A 19,337-nucleotide genomic window follows, 5' to 3' on the forward strand; every position below is an offset into this window, starting at 1 on the left:
AGATAAGCTCTTGTCCTTTTTATCCAGAAAGTGGGACACTAAATTTGAAAGACTAGGAGAAAATAGGTGAAACACTACATGAGAAGCCATGAAATTCTATTCCTGTGCTTCAAACTTGGTTTCTTTAGAGAAATGCAATTGATAAAACTTCTATTTATCGAGCTGCCTACTCTTCTCCTTCTGTGCCTGGCTATGCGGCCCCTTTAAATCCCCACCGCTCCCCACCCTGCAGCAGCTGCACAGCCCTGGCAACAACACCCTGCCAGGAGCTGTCCTGAGCCTCCCTAGCATATGACTCCTCTAACTAATTCACTGCCATTGCCTCCATGGTCAGTAATGGCAGCCACCTGGCCCCTAGCTAAATCCCAGTTAATTAAGTGTTTGGGACAAGCTGTGGAGCAGGGGGAGTCTCATAACTTACCTGTCTGTCCTATTAAGATAAATTCTGCTAACCAACCGAAAAAAATATGAACAGTTACCTTTTGCTGTATTTAAAGAGTTACAACCTTTAAATGAAAGGGTAAATATAAGGTTTAATTCCAATGTCACTGAAACATGTTTATCAATTACCGTAAGAAGACCTAAATTAACTCTTTGTTTAAATGAGCAGTCAATTACAGGGTTATTGGACACCAATACTAATGTCATGGTAATAAATACTTTTATGGTATGGCCTTATTCATGGCCTCAAGAGGCCACCCCAGTCTAGGACAAAGGAAACAAAAATAAACGAATGTCCAAAAACTCCCTGTGGCTACTGTGTTCTATCCTTTCCAATCCACTACAAATCATTACTTCAAACATATGTGGAAACTGTTACAAGATTTGCAAGATTTAAAACAAAAGAAAAAATAAAAAAGAACTCTCCACAAAGTATGTTAACTACAACACCATGCTTTAAGAGAATTATATTATAATAGAAAAGAAAAAAAAATGGTTTCAACAGTTTTATTTACCTTTTAACTTCTGCTGGATCTCTAACTTTCCTAGCCTTATATTTAAAATGTAAATTACAGGACCTACAAGATTTACTAGCCCTATGAAAAACCAGTTAAATCCAAATGACTTGGCTGACTGTCTGCTGTGTTCAGTTGGCTTTCTTGACCAGTTCTTCCCAATGTTACAGCACAGAAAGACAAAAGTAGAAACATTCTAAATGTACAAGCTTTCTTTTTCAAAAAAAAGTTTTTTCTTAAAAATTTCACAGGCTTCCAAATGGCTCTTATCTGAGCTAAAAGTACACTCTGACCTGATAAAAAAAAAGTTAGTATTATGGTGATATAAGTTTTTAAATATTCTATATAAGTTGATGTATTTTTCTGATCGGTCTTGTTTTATCTAACTATAAAGGTTTTTACATTCTGTCTTCATCCAAAGGCCAATTTCTCCAGAGTTAACTCTCAAATACACTTAAAATTTTCTTTTAAATAGATCCTGAGGACAATATAAATATGGTTATGTTGGGAATGAGTCTGATAAGTATCAAGGACAAAATGTCTGCTAACCTGAAACTCTTTGATTTCAGTGTCCATGATACCTTTTATGATTTCTATACCTGGCATTTCCAATTATACAGGCCTGCCTTATATCTATATATCATGTACTTGCTACAATTGATATTTAGACAAATGAGCACTCATAAATAAAAATTTAAATTAAAAAATGAATCAATAACTTAATTCAAATCCAGTAATCAAATAAAAATATAAATGTCTTTAAGATTCTAACTTATGGATTTTTCTAGGTGACCAAACAATAAAGTCTTAATTTCTAAAATATGATATCCATTACTTCTAAAATTTTGCTTCAACAAAACAGGGATGATTAATACTATTAATCATGTTTTTCTTATGTATTTATGTTACAATTAAAATAAGTAAATTAGATTTAACATAAGTGGGATTAATCTTCATAAGTATAGTTTCTTAAATACATAAATTAAAAATTACAGCTAATGCCAAACTGATCTCTCATTTTTTCCAGTTGTTAAAGAAATAGGACACTGCCTCTTTTCTTTATATAACTCCTTCTTTAAGACAGGCTTTACAAAAAATTAAGAAGGATTTTCAACAATAATAGTGAATCAACTTTCAATATCTAATGTGCCATTGTCATTGATGATTTTTGTTAAAATACCTTATGGTTTTACAACAGTAGTTGCTAATTATAATAAAAATTATATATATTAAAATAATTATATTGTCCTCATTTTTCAGGCTATGATTTTTTTGCCTTTTATTGTTATGTATGCTCAATTAATTACTGATGGTCATACTAAAATTTTATCCTTAAAGACATGGACATTCATGTTTTAAACCATACTTATGGAAAAACTATATCTCCAATATTTACAGTTCTTCCTCTACTATCAAGTTGTATTAATAAATTTTTTAGCACCAATTGATTTTCACATGCCTCATAACAATTCTCTTTGTTATATATTTATGTTATGCATTTCCCTTCTTCCTTAATTTCTACCATTCCTCTTATAAATGGATTAAAGGTGTATACAAATAGAGGTAAACAAAGAGGAATAATGACTGTTATAATTAATGATAAATGGACTATTATACTCTACCTCAAATCTCTCCATAGCAAGCTGAGTTAACTACCATTGTCCTGGCACTAAAACTATTTTCTACTACTTTAAACATTATTACAGATTCTCGATGTATAACTAAACTTGTTCCTCATATTTTTATAGCTGTGTTACACCCTCGTTTGGATTCCAATTTACTGTCTCTTTTATTAACCCTTTAAACTCTTTTGCAGCGTCACATATCTCCTATCTTCCTCTCTCATATACACAGCCACACCAAAATTCCTGGACTTTTGACAGAAGGTAACACTCACACAGATAAAGCTATAAAATCCTTTTATCCTTTATTTTCAGATGCTATGAAATCCCATGGATTTTTTCATCAAAATGCTTGATCTCTAATCAAAATGTTTTCCATCTTTTGTCAACAGGTTCATTCTATGTAGTCAACAACTTTTCTCATCTTTTGGGCCCCCATGTGAAAATCTATGTTCTAATACACTTTAGAAAATGGATGTTACCCATTTCCCTCCTTTTCATCCTTACTCCTTTCTTCATGTTTCCAGTGATACTCATTCTGGGTTCATTTGGGCTAGTGCCCAAAGGTTTGATAAGGTATCTTCTTGCATTCCTCATATATTACTTTGTTTTGCCACCATGAGCAAGCCTATTCACTTAAAAATGGATAATGTCCCTACCTATACATTTCATGCTTTTACACAATTTTGTAACCAATAAAATATAATTTTAAATCATAAAATTCCTCATAATCCTACCAGACAAACTTTGGTTGAATGAGCACATCGTACTCTTAAAACTTGCCTTTAAAAAGAAAAAAGGTGGGGGAGGGCAGATCTAGCCTCTCTCATATTAATAATGCTTTAGATATTGTTTTATTTACAGTTAATGCACTCAACATGCAATACAAAGTAAATACTCAAAATTGGTTATCTGCTTTAGATAGAGATTTTATTCCCAAACAGCCATTCCCAAAAATTTATGTAAAATATAAGGTTCCACCAAACCCAGGATGATAAGATCCTATGCCTCTGATCACATGGGGAAAAAGATAGATTGCTATGCTTACACCAACAGGTCCAGTTTGGATTCCAGCTCTATTGCATGAGACCTATCAATTATGAATGGACATCAGAGACCTCACAACCTGATTTCCAAGTTTCGTTTGATTGTAGATGAGGAGAATCCCACCAAACAAAAGGACAATGATCATTCTGCTCAAAAGAGAAGATACACTGAAAGCGGATCCCATGCTACTAGAGTTCCAGTGACTTGGGGAGATACAAAATCATTAATACTATCAGCTCAACAGCTATTGGCTCAAATGGAGTTAAAATGTTTACTCCAGAAAACTTAGTTACTGCTTTGATTGCTAAACTCACAGAACTCTGTAAATGAATGCTTTGGTCTTAACATAATGTTGTTCTGTTGTTGGACCCCCAGCTATAGAAATTAAGTACAGTCAGACTCCTTAACTTCTAAAACCCACTATAATATCTGGGTTCACTTGGCTAAAATTATTATATACCTACTAAAATGTCTCATGGTACCCACTGTTGTCTTAACAGTCTAATTGGTAAGAACCGTCCCTACAGGATTTAATAGGCCACCATCCTGCATAATGTATTCATAAAAGGTCTATTCCCTGCCACAGTCTGGCTGGGCACAAATCACGAGCCACTGAATCAGGAACAAACTTTATTTTTAAACTGCAGGAAAACACTTCACACAGCTCCCGGGGAATCCTCCCCGAACACCACGAGGCTTGTCCAGGAACCCCCAGCCGTCAATATCTCTCCCAGAAATCCCTCCTCCTGCACTTCCCCAACCAATGGGAACTCTCGGGGAATCCCCGGAAATCCCCACGAGAACTCCAAAATAGTGCGAGAACTCAAAAGTTGCGGCAGAGGCGGATAGTAATGCCTCGCCTGTCAATCAATACTGTTGGCAAAATGCCAGGGGCCATACAGACTCAGCTGTGGCTCTCAGCATCTCCCCCTTTTTGTTTAATTAAACAACAAGCAATGTGGCTTAGGGACCGTGCCTGTTAGGCAGTCCAAATCAACATATGGTCCTTACCCGTCATCGGATGAACTGACCTCTAGGCGTCAGCCTCCTGTCTTAGGTTGGTACCAATGCAATTGGATCATACCCGTCACTGACTACCGGTCCAGCATACAGCCATACTTGTGGATAGGCCTTTGCACCAGTGGGGGGGTGAGGTTCTTTGCCTCACCTCTGTTGGCCCCCAAATTTTAGACCATCACTAGTAGAAGGGAGGAGGATGCAAAATGCCATGACACTAAGCCAATTGAGGGCTCCTTTGAAAAATTGTACCACCGGTGACACCATCAGCAAAAATACTCCAGCACTACCACAATTCGCTGTACCAACAGATAGTTCACAATGCATACAAGTGATACATAGTCCAGGCAAGGTCTGCAAGCAATTCAAAGCAGAGGAATCTGTCAATATGTCCATTTCCTCCCAAAGTAAATCGACTCCTTAATTGAGCATTACTCGTGGAGTTATTATTCATTGATGCATCAGTTTTTACAGTTTGTTGTGATAACTATCGAAGAAGCTGTAGTTTGGTTTTATCTTTGTCTTCACCGGCACTGGGATGAAGATAGGAAGTCTGGCAATGATGCTAAGAAAAAAATTATGTAACATTCCAACAGGCACTAAGAAAACAATTTTTTGAACAATTTACATTATCCTGAACAGAATTATTAAATATAATGAGAAGGAAAGGTGAAAGTAAACAAACAGATCTGTTAACCTCCTTATTTGTTCACATATTAAAACAATTTTCAACAGCTGTTTACCCAATCTAAATTAAACCATTAAAATCACGTGAATAAAAAAATTCGGATCCATTTATTCATGAGCGCTCCTCATATATGATATATGGACATACGCACATACAGACATACAACACAAAACAGAAGTGTGCACACATAACATACAACACATAAGACAATAGTAAAGGCCTTGTAGCTTTACCTAGGTGAAATGTCCATTGCAATGCTTAAAAACTCCACATTCAAAAAATAAAACTGATCAGAAAAACATTAACCTAGGTCTGTATGAGCTCAAAAATAAAATAGAACTTTATGATGTGGGAAAAGGCAAATAATAAAATAAATATTGAAAAAAGCATCCTGGTTAATCACTGTCGCAGATGTAAGAATAGCCAAACTGGAGTTCTGGATATCAGCTGTTATGGATTTGAGTCAAATCATCTTCCTGTTGGCCTGTAGAAATTGTTTTAGTTAATCTCTCTGGAATCCAAATCGGCTGCTGTTCTCCCTGTGGAAAAACACAAACAGAACCCCTACTCCAGACAATCACTGGGTCAGGACCTTTCCATTGTCCTGTTAGAATATCCTTCCAAAGTACCTTAGGCTTATGTACATTTTTTGGACACATATGCCTTTCCGCAGCACTAAGCCCTGAGGAATCCAAATTTAAAAAGTTTAGAGTAAAAAGGGTTATTTTAAGTTTATCTTTGGGTGACATATACCCCTTTCCAATTCCCTCTTTTTGCTTTAGTAAGTACATTTTAATAGTTTGATGAGCTCTTTCAACTATGCCTTGTCCCTGTGGATTGTATGGAATTCCTGTTATATGAGTAATGCCAAATGATGAGCAAAATTGTTTAAAAGAGGTAGAAGTATAACCAGGACCATTATCTGTTTTTAACTGTTTTGGAACGCCCACAGTGGCAAAATTTTGTAAGCAATGAGCTATAACATCTTTAGTTTTTTCTCCGGAATGAAGGGAGCCCATCAAAAATCCAGAAGAAGTATCAACTGTAACATGCAAATATTTTAATTTTCCAAATTGTGGCAAGTGTGTGACGTCCATCTGCCAAATATGGTTAGGTATCAGTCCTCTAGGATTGACTCCAAGATTAACTTGTGGTAAAAAGGTCACACAATTTTGACATTTTTTATTATTTGTCTAGCTTGTTCCTTAGTTATTTTAAAACGCTTTTGTAAAGTATTAGCATTGACATGGAACCTTTTATGAAAATGTGTAGCTTCTTCTAGTATAGAGAAAATATGTATGTCATGTGTAGTTTTATCTGCTAAATCGTTGCCCAAACTAAGGGCTCCAGGCAATCCTGTATGTGCTCTGATATGTCCTATAAAGAATGGATCTTTTCTGTCCCAGATTAGACTTTGTATAGCAGAAAACAGTAGAGGAAGGGGAAATCCTGCCAGCATCTTCAAGGGATACTATAGCATCAACTACATACTGACTATCAGAGAATAAATTAAATACAGAATCTTTAAACATCACAAAGGCTTGTAAAACTGCATTAAGCTCTACCTTTTGAGCTGACTGTTTGGGTACTAATAATGTAAAAGTTTGATCAGGGGTAACTACTGCTGCTGTACCATTATTTGACCCATCAGTGAATACATTTGGAGCATTCATGATAGGGGTTTTTCTTGTCATTTTTGGAAAAACTACAGGATGCAAAGACCAAAAAGACAACAAAGGATTAGATGGTAAGTGATTATCAAATGAAACATTAGATTTGCACATGATTATTGCCCAAGTATTTAACTCATTAGCTAACTCATCAATTTGATCCATAGTATATGGAGTAATAATTTTATTGGGAGAAATTCCAAACACTCCCTTTGCTGCTTTTATTCCTTTGAGTATTAATTGTCCTACAGCCTCAGGATACCTAGTAAGAATAGTGTTAGGAGAATAAGATAAATGTATCCACAATAATGGACCTTCTTGACAAAGTACTCCTGTAGGAATATTTTTTGTTGGTATTACAATAAATAATAAGGGCAAAGTTATATCAATTCTATCCAAATGCATATTTTCCATATATGTTTCAATAATTTTTAATGCCTTTCTTGCTTCAGGCGTTAACATTCGGGGTGAATTTGGATCTGATGGACCTTTTAGGATATCAAATAAAGGTCCCAACTCTCCTGTTGGTATGCCTAGATAAGGCCTTATCCAATTTATGTATCCTAATAACTTTTGAAAGTCGTTAAGTGATTTGAGTTGATCTACTAGTATTTGAATTTTTAGTGGACGGACCATGGTTGAGGATAATAGAACTCCTAAATAATTAATTGGAAAATTTAATTGTACTTTATCTATTGCTATCTCTAGATTATAATTTTTTAATAAATTTGTAAGTGTGGCATAACATTCTAGCAATGTGTTTTTATCTTTGTGTGCTAACAATACATCATCCATATAGTGAAATATTTGTAGTTTAGGATTTTGATTTCTAAGTGGCTGGATTGCTTTGTTAACATAAATTTGACACATAGTTGGGCTGTTAGCCATCCCTTGAGGGAGTACTTTCCATTCATATCTCTGATCAGGACCTTCATGATTCAGTGCAGGGATAGTAAATGCAAAATGTGGACTATCCTCAGGATGAATTGGAATTGAAAAAAAACAATCTTTAATATCTATAGCTAAAACGTACCAGGTTTTTGGCAAAGGAGACAATTGAGGAATCCCCGATTGAGCAGGTCCCATAATAACCATCTCATTATTAATGGCTCTTAAATCTTGCAATAATCTCCATTTACCAGACTTCTTTTTAATGACAAAAATGGGAGTATTGTAAGGAGATATGGAAGGTTGTATATGTCCCTCCGCTAATTGTTGTTTGACCAGGTCATGGGCTGCTTGTATCTTTTCTTTAGTCAGGGGCCACTGAGGAAACCATACTGGTCTATCTGATTTCCAAGTAATTTTTATTGCCTCAGTGACCCCTTATGAATACCCAGTCCATGTCTATTTATTCCCTGATCTATTTGAATTGGTGCTGCTATGCCTTGTTCTCCTAATCTTTTTTCTTTCCTGAAACCTTGTCTAGCCCTAATAGTGGGCACATTTGGATTGATGTTATTTGTTAATGTCAAACCTAATTGATCTAAGACATCTCGTCCCCATAAATTTATAGGAAGATGATCCAATACATATGGCTGTATAGTTCCTTCACATCCTTCAGGATCCTTCCAATCTAATACCATTGCACTTCTATGGGGATAAGTTGCCACTCCTAGGCCTCGAAGCGTTTGAGTGGCTTGTTGTAACGGCCAATGTTTTGGCCATTCTTGACGAGATATGATGCTAAGGTCTGCACCTGTATCCAGTAGCCCATTAAATTCATGTCCTTGAATATTTAGTTTTAGCATGGGGTGAGAATCTAAATTTAAAGACAGCATAGCCCAATCTACACCTGTGGAGCCTAATCCCCTGGAACCTCTTTCTATAGTACTACTGGAAAATTTATCATGTAGGCTGGGTATTATTAATAACTGTGCTATTCTATCTCCTGGTGAAATTACTGATATACCCTTTGGAGAACTAGCTATAATTTTTATTTCACCTTCATAATCGGGATCAATTACCCCGGGACTTATCATAAGTCCTTTTAGCGTAGAAGAACTGCGTCCTAACAATAAGCCTACTGTTCCTTGGGGAAGAGGTCCTTTTACTCCTGTGGGAATGATTTGAACTCCCATCTCTGGAGTTAGTACTGCTCTGGCGGAGGCGCAGATGTCCAACCCTGCGCTCCCTCTGGTTCGTCTGATGAGAGATCTGATGGATAATGTGTCCTGGGCACTACCCTGATGGTGTTGCTGGGTTCCTCCATGGTGTTTCTGGGTTCCTCCAGTGCCCCGTACATTTGTGGTCGTGGGCCCCGGAGCATTGGGCCCCCCTGTCCGTTTTTTGGCAATGGAGCCCGGGATGCCTTTCTCCACGATATCGTGGGTAAACACTTGGTCCTTGTCTGTTTTTTGATAACGGAATACCCTCTATGGTGGTTTGAGAACGGCATTCATTAGCCCAATGTTTCCCTCTACGGCATCGTGGGCAAATACCCGGTATTCTATTCGTTTGATATCTAGCTTTGTTAAACCCTCCTCCTATGGGGCAACTCCTTTTAAAATGTCCTGTTTGATCACAATTATAGCATATTTTTGGCCTGGCATCTAAAGCCTGTTGTACTGCTGCTAAGACTTGCCCTTGTTCATTAATGTCTCTACATAATTTAATATATGTGTTTAAATCTTCATGTCTCCATGGTCTAATGACCTCTCTGCAACAACGATTTGCTTGGTCATAAGCCAGTTGTTTTATAAATGGCATTGCCTGTTCTGTATCCCCCAAAATTCTGGAATAAGCCTATCTACAAATTCAGCATAAGGTTCATTAGTTCCTTGTATTACCTTAGATAATTGACCTTGTAAACCTCCATGCCCCTGTAAAGTTTTCCATGCCCTAACCGCATCTACAGCAATTTGTGCGTATACGCCAGGATCATATTCAATTTGTTGCCGTTGACCCTCATAAGGTCCTTTTCCTAACAACATATCTAGATTTCTTTGAGGGTAACCGGCTGCTGCATTTTGTCTAGCTGTCTCCCTGCAAAATTCCTCATTGGCAACCTTCCATAACAAATATTGTCCTCCATTTAGCACAGATTTACACATACTAGCCCAATCTACTGGTGTCATGTCCAAGTTGGTAATGGATTCGACCATGCTTACAGTGAACGGTGCTTGAGGACCATAGGTTGTTACAGCCTCCTTTAACTGCATTACTGTTTTGAAATCTAAAGCACGGTGAATTCGCTGCCCTCCTGCCTGCTCAAGTACAGGGCATGTTAATCTTTGAGATCCTGTCTCAGGATCCCATCTATCAACTACGGGGTTTGAGGGCCACTCAGCTATCTCCATAGGGGGAGCTGTTGGTTGAATTACGCCCTCTGGTGATAGAACAGTGTTAGTAGCAGCCTCCTGTTGTAGCTTTTTCCCTAATAGCTGTTTCTCCTCTAAGCTTTCTTCCTTTAAATTTTCTTCCTCTGTCTGACTAGCTTGAGAGACCTTCTCTTTTGCTTGATCTAAAATGTCTTTCTCCATGGTCTGAACCTCTAACAATTTACTTAACACTCTTTCAGTTTGTTTTTTACTAATTTCTAATCTGTTATAAAGATAACGCAACCCAATAAGATAACACAAAACAAAACCAAAACAGAATGAAACAAAAACAGAACAAAAAATCGTTGTATCCATTTTCCTATTTTCTTGACATGTGCATTTGTGGTCTATTTCTATCTCTTCCTCAGGGGCGAACAACTTCAAACCTTGAGCCAACCATTTTTCCCAATCTGCCTGAGAAAATTCTAGGGATAGGCAGCTTGAAACAAACACAAAACAAGAACACATTGTTTTTTAAAATGGTCACCCATTCTCTCGCCTTCCCTTAGGGGCAAGCAATTTCACTTACCCCGAAGCTTCAGACGTTCCCCGCACGGGCCGCCAAATGCCGCAGTCTGGCTGGGCACAAATCACGAGCCACTGAATCAGGAACAAACTTTATTTTTAAACTGCAGGAAAACACTTCACACAGCTCCCGGGGAATCCTCCCCGAACACCACGAGGCTTGTCCAGGAACCCCCAGCCGGAAATATCTCTCCCGGAAATCCCTCCTCCTGCACTTCCCCAACCAATGGGAACTCTCGGGGAATCCCCGGAAATCCCCACGAGAACTCCAAAATAGTGCGAGAACTCAAAAGTTGCGGCAGAGGCGGATAGTAATGCCTCGCCTGTCAATCAATACTGTTGGCAAAATGCCAGGTGTTATTTTGACTTGTTTATAGACTCTAACATTTCCACCTTTTGTTTAATTTAAATAAGGACCATAGTGGTTTTTACAGAAACACCATAAATAACCTGCTACAAACAGAAAGGGAGGATACAAAATGCCACAATACCAAGCCAATTGATGGCTCCATGCAAGAAGCCCTTGGAAAAATTATACCAGCAATGACACTGTTAGCAAAGATACCGAGTTACAATTTGTTGTAGATTACAGTTTGTTGTCTCAGTCCAGGTAAAGCAATGTCTCAATAGATTAACTCAGAGTCCAGGTAAATCACAGTCCAGTTAAGTTCTGCAGGCAGCTAGCTTAAGTTGTAGCAGCAGAAACAGCAACAGCTCCGAAGTTTCGTCAGTTTCTCAGTGGAAGTCTCCTCCAGATCTCAGCAACACTGGAAATTCTTCCACCTTGGTCTTTACTGGCACTGGGATGAAGGCAGGAACTCTGGATGGCTAAAGAAAATCCTGTAGCATTCTACTAAGAAAACAACCTTCTGAACAATTTAGTACATTATCTCAAGGTTTTTTACATTTGAAATAAGCCTTAATAGTGCTCATTACTCATTAGCTTCCAGGTGTGGGAGAACCATTGTAGTTATTGGCCTTGGAAATGACCAAACATCAGGGATGACAGTAGCGTCTTCTGCCGGCTGTAGCGTCCTGGGTAGCCCCAGATGGCCCTGGGGAGAGTCCCGGTCTCAAACTGCTACTGGGCACAGGGAGCAAGAGCTTGCGAGACTGTGCCTCCAGGTCAGGTCTAGATTTGGGCGTGGCAGTGGAAGAGCCAGCTCCCCGGCCAGGAGCCGGGGAAGGGCCAGTCGCCGCAGCCTCTTGGAAAATCCTTGCTGCGCTGTGACCGGCTTGCACACTCGGCAGCCACCTCTCCGCTTCACGTACCCTCCGGTAACGAAAAGTATTCAGTAATAGCCTTTTGCTGCAACTTTTTTCCTGATAATCCTTCTTCTTCTGAACTTTCTTTTTCTTTCTGACTAGAGTTCCTGGGCTTCCATCAACACATGCCCTAACTATTCTTGGTTCCACTGGGGTGCCTTCTACTCTTAGTAATTTACTTCTCACCCCTTCCATATTTTCATCACAAAGACAATACAATACACGGAGACAAAACAAGACACAAACATACTGTATCAATCCTCTCCATTTTCTAGAAATGGTCATTTTTCCTCTCGCCCTATCTGTCTAGGGACGAGCAGATTGCTCCCGTCCTATCTATGGACAGGCAGCTTTTTTTTCGTCACTTACCCCCGAGTGTTCCGGGGCTCCCCGTACGGGCCACCATCTGCCGCAGTCCGGCTGCAGCAAAATAACCGGGGGGTGACGAACAACTTGTTTACGTTGATACAGCAGGAGGAGGAGCCGTTTATTGCAGGACAGGAGCGGTATTTATACATTCCACACAGCTTATCTAATTAAAATAAACTAGATACATCAGTCAACCAATAAGGAATCTCCACACTTAATGGCTCGCTTTTGTTACTTCTCAAACCACTCCCTCTGGCATTTTGCCAGGCACCATCCAGACTTGTTTACGAACTCTAACATTCCCCTGGCAAAATGCCAGGTGTTATTTTGACTTGTTTATAGACTCTAACAATTCCCCTTGATAAAAACTGTGATGAATCAGTGAGCCTCCTCTATAAGGCAAAACTTGACACTTGGACATTTTCCTTAGTGGGTATCCCTGGACTAGCTGTTGGGGCTTAAAGAACCACTATAAAACTGGACTGTGCTATGGTAAATAATATTAATCATGCCTTTATGGCAATTAATATGCTTCATGAAGAACAAAACAACATTGTCTAACCACACTTGACAATTGAGCTGCAATTGATTATTGGTTATTATTACATCATAAAGGATGTCAGGAGTTTAATAATATGTGTTACTTTAACTTAAGTGATAACCGTAATTCTACTTTAAAGGAGTTAGATTACTTTAATGATATCATTGATAAGGTCCGATAAGATGATGGAGGTTTAAACCTATTGGATTGGCTAACTTCGTGGTTACCCAACTTTACTTGGGTAAAACAATTATTCATAGGTGGATGTTTACTAATACTGGGTTTGTTATGTTGTGCTTTCTGTTGTCAATGCCTACCCTATTTTTTGCCTCCATAGCATTAAGAAGAAAACAAATATTATTCATCCCACCTAACAGTAACTTCAGACAATGGACCTTCTCGAGAACTGCACAAAGCTCCTAACATTGCATATTGTAACTATGAAATATAACTGCAGAATAAGCAACCTTACTGATACTCTAAACAATAATGTGATTATGGTACCTATTGTTATAAATACACATGGCCGCTTGGACAAAGAGCCACTCTGCCACCTTCCCTGCCTCTGTACCTTGTCTCTCTATCTCCTCTTTATTATTATTTCTTTATACTCCACCCTAACCTCCTCAAGATAAAATAAAAGATCCACAAAGTAGACAAAAATTGTAGGAGGCCAGGTAGGTATAATAGCATCCCACTCCAGAGCAAAAGATATCAAACTACCCACTTTTTCATGCCTGTTCCCCCAGCTATAAACATTCATCTCAAAAATTAATATATTTTCATAAATATTTATAAAGCAGCTATAATGTTAAAGGCTACAGTCTAGATTCTTAAGACACATCATTTTACAAACTGACATTATCCCTGTCTTCATGGAGCTTACTTTACAATGAGAGACAGCCATTCCCGGCCACACATTAAAATCACCAGGGAGAACTGCAAGACACTGACATTCTGGTACAGTATGTTTAAGGTGTGTATTAAGACTAGAACACTTTTAAAAGAGTCCAGGTGAATCTAATGCATATCCAAGCTTGAGAATTACTGGCCCAACTGAAGACAAAGATTAGTTATTCTTTTTTTTTTTTTTTTAAGAATGAAAACATTATAGTGGAAAACATAGAACTGAGATTAGAGATGGACAGGGCTTTGGTTCAAGAAGCATTTTTCAAAGATGGCTTCCATCCAAACATGTTCAAAGGGGAAAGAGTATGGCCAAATAAAGAGAAGATGATGTTGTAGGGGGAAAAAAAAGAAAAATATAAAGAAGCTTAATCCTCAAGAAGATGAGAAGGGATGAGTGTCAAAGCAGGGTGGCATTGGCCTTAAATAGGTTTGGAAATGCTTTCATCCAACGAAACAAGAAGAACAGAATCATGAAGATAAGTCCAAAAGAGTTGGGAGATTTGGCGGATATGAATCGTGGAGCTTTCCCCTAATTGACCCCATTTTCTCAATGAAATATGAAGAAAGGTTATCAGGTAACGGCAAATAGGGTCTCACCTAACTAGAATGGGAGTGAAAGACAACACCTTTGGACAGGCAAGGACTTTGATTCTGAGTGTGTATAAGAAACCCCTGGCAGAACAAGAGGAAGTAGCACAAGGAGTTTTAGAACTTTCTTTACAGTTAAAAGATTGAAAGGAAAATGGGACTTGCTCTCTCACCTAATGCTAGGCAGTTCCTTTTAGCCAGAGGCACCAGAATTAATAAACAAATGCATTTTATCTGGTAACCCTGTCACAGCTCATCGGGATATAAAGGAATTGTTAACTCAGACCCCGGACTTCAGCTAGATATGAAGGGTATGATCTGGCCGAAGCATCTCAGAGGCCAGACTTCTTTCTCAGAAGAATGACCTGAGCATGAGCAATGGGAACATAACAGTGAGGCACGCTATAAATCCTCACCCACCACCCTTAACATCAGTGAAGGGGAATAAAAGCAGGATGTTGTCGAAAATCATTCTTACTCACAACCAGAATTCTTTAGCAGCATAAGAAACACCCCACCTCCCAGTAGGAAGGAAGAGAAAAACAAATTGCACCCCCTGCAGCATTTATGTCTCCAAGATTTGTGTTGCAGCCCTCTCATGCACTCCTGAATCAGAGGTTCTTATTATGTTACCAAGCTGGTGGACAGGCCAAAATAGTGCGACACATTGCTAGAGTGTAGTGTCTGGAATGACACACTGGATTTATTTGCTAAGCAAATACAGCAGGCACATGCTGCACACGTTATCTCTTAATTCTATTTCTGCATTAAATATTGCTTCTTCCACATTACAGAAAAGGAAATTAAGACCTAGTGAGTCTACAAAGCTTGTCTAAGACCTCAGCTACTCCATAATACAGCTAAGAATAAAGCAAGAGCTTAGAGTCTATGCCTTTGCTCCTAACCACTATATTTTATTACCTCTATGTTTGAACCCCATCCTTACCACTTATCAGTTGTGCAACTTGGTGTTCAATAATCAAACTGGGGCTCATTTTTCCTCATCTGTAAAGTGAAAATAATATTACCTAATTATGTGAAGATTTTGGCACTTTAGAATAATTTAAAAGAACACTGAGCAAGTTTATTATTGCTGACCACGCCACTTGTTTACATTCTGTGCTGGCTCTGGCCATAGAAAGTAAAGGTTGGAATTTTAAAATGGTAGTTGAAAATCAACATTATCATTCCTGATTTGTTAACCTAATTAGAGTTTTCCTTTCAACCTTTTTGCTTATATAGAACAACAGACTTGAATAATTCTCACATATTGAGACTTACATTCATGTCCATTATAAAGCACTTATCTTGATTTGATACAGAACTACTAAAGTCAATAGAAATGGATTTCAAGGAAATTGATTTCACTGCTAAGAAAATGGAAGGACATATGTTCATTTTAGAAATAAAATATCTGCAGCCAACTTTTGGTTACTCTGCAAACCATTTGTGCCAAAGATGAATAGTGCCATTAAAAAGCAAACCACTCCTAGATATGTTCCCAAGAGAATTTGAAAAATACATCTAAACAAACACTTGTACATGAATGTTCATATCAGCATTATTTATAATAGTTGAAAAGTAGAAACAATCCAAATGTCCACCAGTTGATGAATGGATAACACAATGTAACATAACCATACAATGGCATACAGTTCAACCATAAAAAAATGAAGTTCTAATATATGCTATGGCATGAATGAACCCTGAAAACATGCTAAGTGAAAGAAGCAGAAACAGAGGGCCACTTTGACATAATTCCATATATGTGAAATGTTCAGAGGAGACAAATTTATGAAGGCAGAAAATATATTAATGGTTGCCAGGGGTTAGAAAGAGGAAGGAATGTGGAGTTAAAGTCTCTTTTTGGAGTGATGAAAGTATTCTGGAATTAGATGATGAAAATGCATACACAACTCTGTGAAAGCACTAAGAACGCTGAACTCTACACCATGAAAGAGTGGTTTTTATCCCAATAAACTATTATTTTAAAATCATGTTATTTTCTATTGTACATCTCCTCCTCAGAGATGGTGTGCATTTGAAAATAAGGTAAGAAGGAAATCTAGAGAGAAAGAAAGATTTATAATACGAATCTCACACCAAAATTCCAACAAAATGTTCCTAAGGTTATTAATAAATACAACTGAGAAGTGATATGGAGGTGTTGGGATTTGTTTAATGTGTTCATTCTTAAAGGAGACTCAAAGTTACATAATGCTCATAAAATTCAAGTCATACTGGCATGAATCTAATTAAAAAAAAAAAAAACTCAACCTTGGGTCACTGGCAAAAAAAAACCAGGTTTGTCACGGAAACTGTTACCTACAGTGCTAAAGGCCCCCACCACTCCCAGGGCACTTTCTCCGGAAGCAAGAATGAAGTAGAAAATGTATCCACCACTCCTAGAGCTGTGGCCATAGATCATACTACGTGGTAGAAGTGGACAGAACCCAGCACTTGAATACAAAGTTTGTCCTTTCTAACATTTCAGTACAATTTCTCACGTCAAACTACTGAACTGCTGAACAACACACTCCATTTGAGCTGAAATATCTCATCTTTAGAGAACTGCCCATTATCCTCAGTGCTGCCCAGAACAATAAAGAATATAGAAATAGCACCCCATATCTGACCAAGTACATGTGATCTCAGTCCATCGTCTTCAGAGGCCAGGGAAGTATACAACTTTTTAAGGCTCTTTCCACTGTTAGTGCTTTGAAAATCACATTTTACACTGAAATAACATAGTATTAATACAGGTTTGTAATAATACACTGTAATATAGATTTTTCACTAAAAATTTAAGGCCTTTATTTCTCTCCCTGTCAGAGAGGATGATAAAACTGATTATTCAACTATCCACCCTTAACGTATTTGTATACTATTCTTCAAATTAATAATGCCTCAAAAATAAATATATGTATAGTGTGTGTGGCTTCTTCCTTTCTGGGACTATGCCAGCTTTTTCTTCCCATTACTAAAGAAAAAAACAAATAAAAAGAAAAGCACTATAACTGCACCACCATTCTGAGGGAAATCTATTGAGTGCTACAGTCTGCTGCATGCCATTAACTAGCTCTGTGATCTGGAGCAAGTCACTTATGCTCTCTAGGTCTTGGTTTATTTCACCATAAAACAAATGCATTCTGTATCCCTTTGATGTTGACAATACTGTGATTTTACTTCTGCATTTTGTCTCTTTGGATGCACACACTGGTTTCAGCCATGTGGCCTGTGGCCTGCAAGAGGCATTTACTCTTGTGCTGGTTTCAGTTGCTTGTGTTTTTGCTTTGCTGTGCCCTTTTCTGAGGGTGTAATGGTGGTGGCAATCCAAAAATGTAAAAATTTTGCACGTCTTTTCAATTGAAGGGTTTTCTTTTTCATTGACAACTTAGCAGATTGGAGCCTTTCTCATGCTTCAAGATGAAAGCCTGAGTTAGCCTTTGCAAAAAAAAATAGAGAAAATGAATATGAGATGGTTTCCCTTTAGGGAGGTAGATGAAATTTTAATGGAGCAATTTAAAAAATTGTTTTATCAATCTGAAGCCACAAGGATGCAGATGTAAGGTCCCAATTACACTGAAATTACACCCCACCCCCACCAAGTCTTTCTTTCACCTAAATTTGCAACCAAGTTCAAATTATAAAGTTACAATTGATCACTGGATGGCTCCACTTAGGGATCCTTTTAAGGCCTCAAATTCAGCATTTCCAAAATTGAACTTATTCTCCTTCTCCATATCAAGTTAGTTTTCTAGCCCTTGACTCAAACATTTACATATATCTCAGGTTTTTCCTCCCTTCTCTACTCTTTCAGTATTCTGCTATCTCTACCTTCACATTTGGTCTACTGCAATAGTTCTCTCGCCAATCCCACCACCAAAGTTCTTTTCTTCTTCCATCCTGCTGCCGTAATTATCTACCCAAGGCACACATTCCATCATGCCACTCAAATTCAACAAACTACCAAAATTCAAACTCCTTACTTCAATCGCAAAGTCCTTTCACTGTCTGACCTCAGTCCACCACCTCCAAACAGCCAACCTTCTTTTAAATACCACCTTCCTTTTCAAACTCTCAATTGGAATTCCCCTGCCCTTTATCTCTGTAGGACCAAACTACCTACACTATTGGTCTCTTAGATTCTGTCTTCCTCTCACAGCTAGAAAGCAAAACAAAATCCTGAAATCCCATGTAACATTTTCTAAGCTCATTTTATGGTGTGTTCCCCTTACGCGTACCTTGAGTTGTAGTTATCACTGTACATGTTTTATCCCCGGGGCAAGATGAAGGCTGACACTTTGTGGTGGTGGTTTTGTTTTCCTCTCCTTCTACCCCTCAACTTTCCTATGAGGAAATTATTGCCACAAAGAAACTCCAAATCACATAGGTATCAATGAATAGAACCTTGATTAAGTTTCTTTAGTACATTGCCTGAATTATAAATACAGGGTTATTTAAAAATAGTATGGACTTATAAAAATTATGAAATGTAGGCCACAGTATACTTGCTAAAATTAGGAAGGACTTGCCAGTTTAAAATTTTTGGTAGGTGTCTAACCACTCTTGATAGATGTCTAACTTGATTAATGTCAAGTTGCCGACTTAGTGAACCTAACATTGGTCTACGTAAACAACAACAAAACTGCATATCAAAGATTTATTTGAGGGATGAAGATGTAGCTCAATGGTAAAGCACTTGCCTTTTATGCATGAGGCCCCTGCGTTCCATCTCTAGTCACACACACACACACAAAAAATTTGCTATTCTTTTTTATTGATTTTTTAAAAAATAAATGACAGCGAATGCATTACA

Source organism: Marmota flaviventris, chromosome 7 (genome assembly GCF_047511675.1).
Source record: "Marmota flaviventris isolate mMarFla1 chromosome 7, mMarFla1.hap1, whole genome shotgun sequence".
Taxonomy (NCBI): Eukaryota; Metazoa; Chordata; class Mammalia; order Rodentia; family Sciuridae; genus Marmota; species Marmota flaviventris.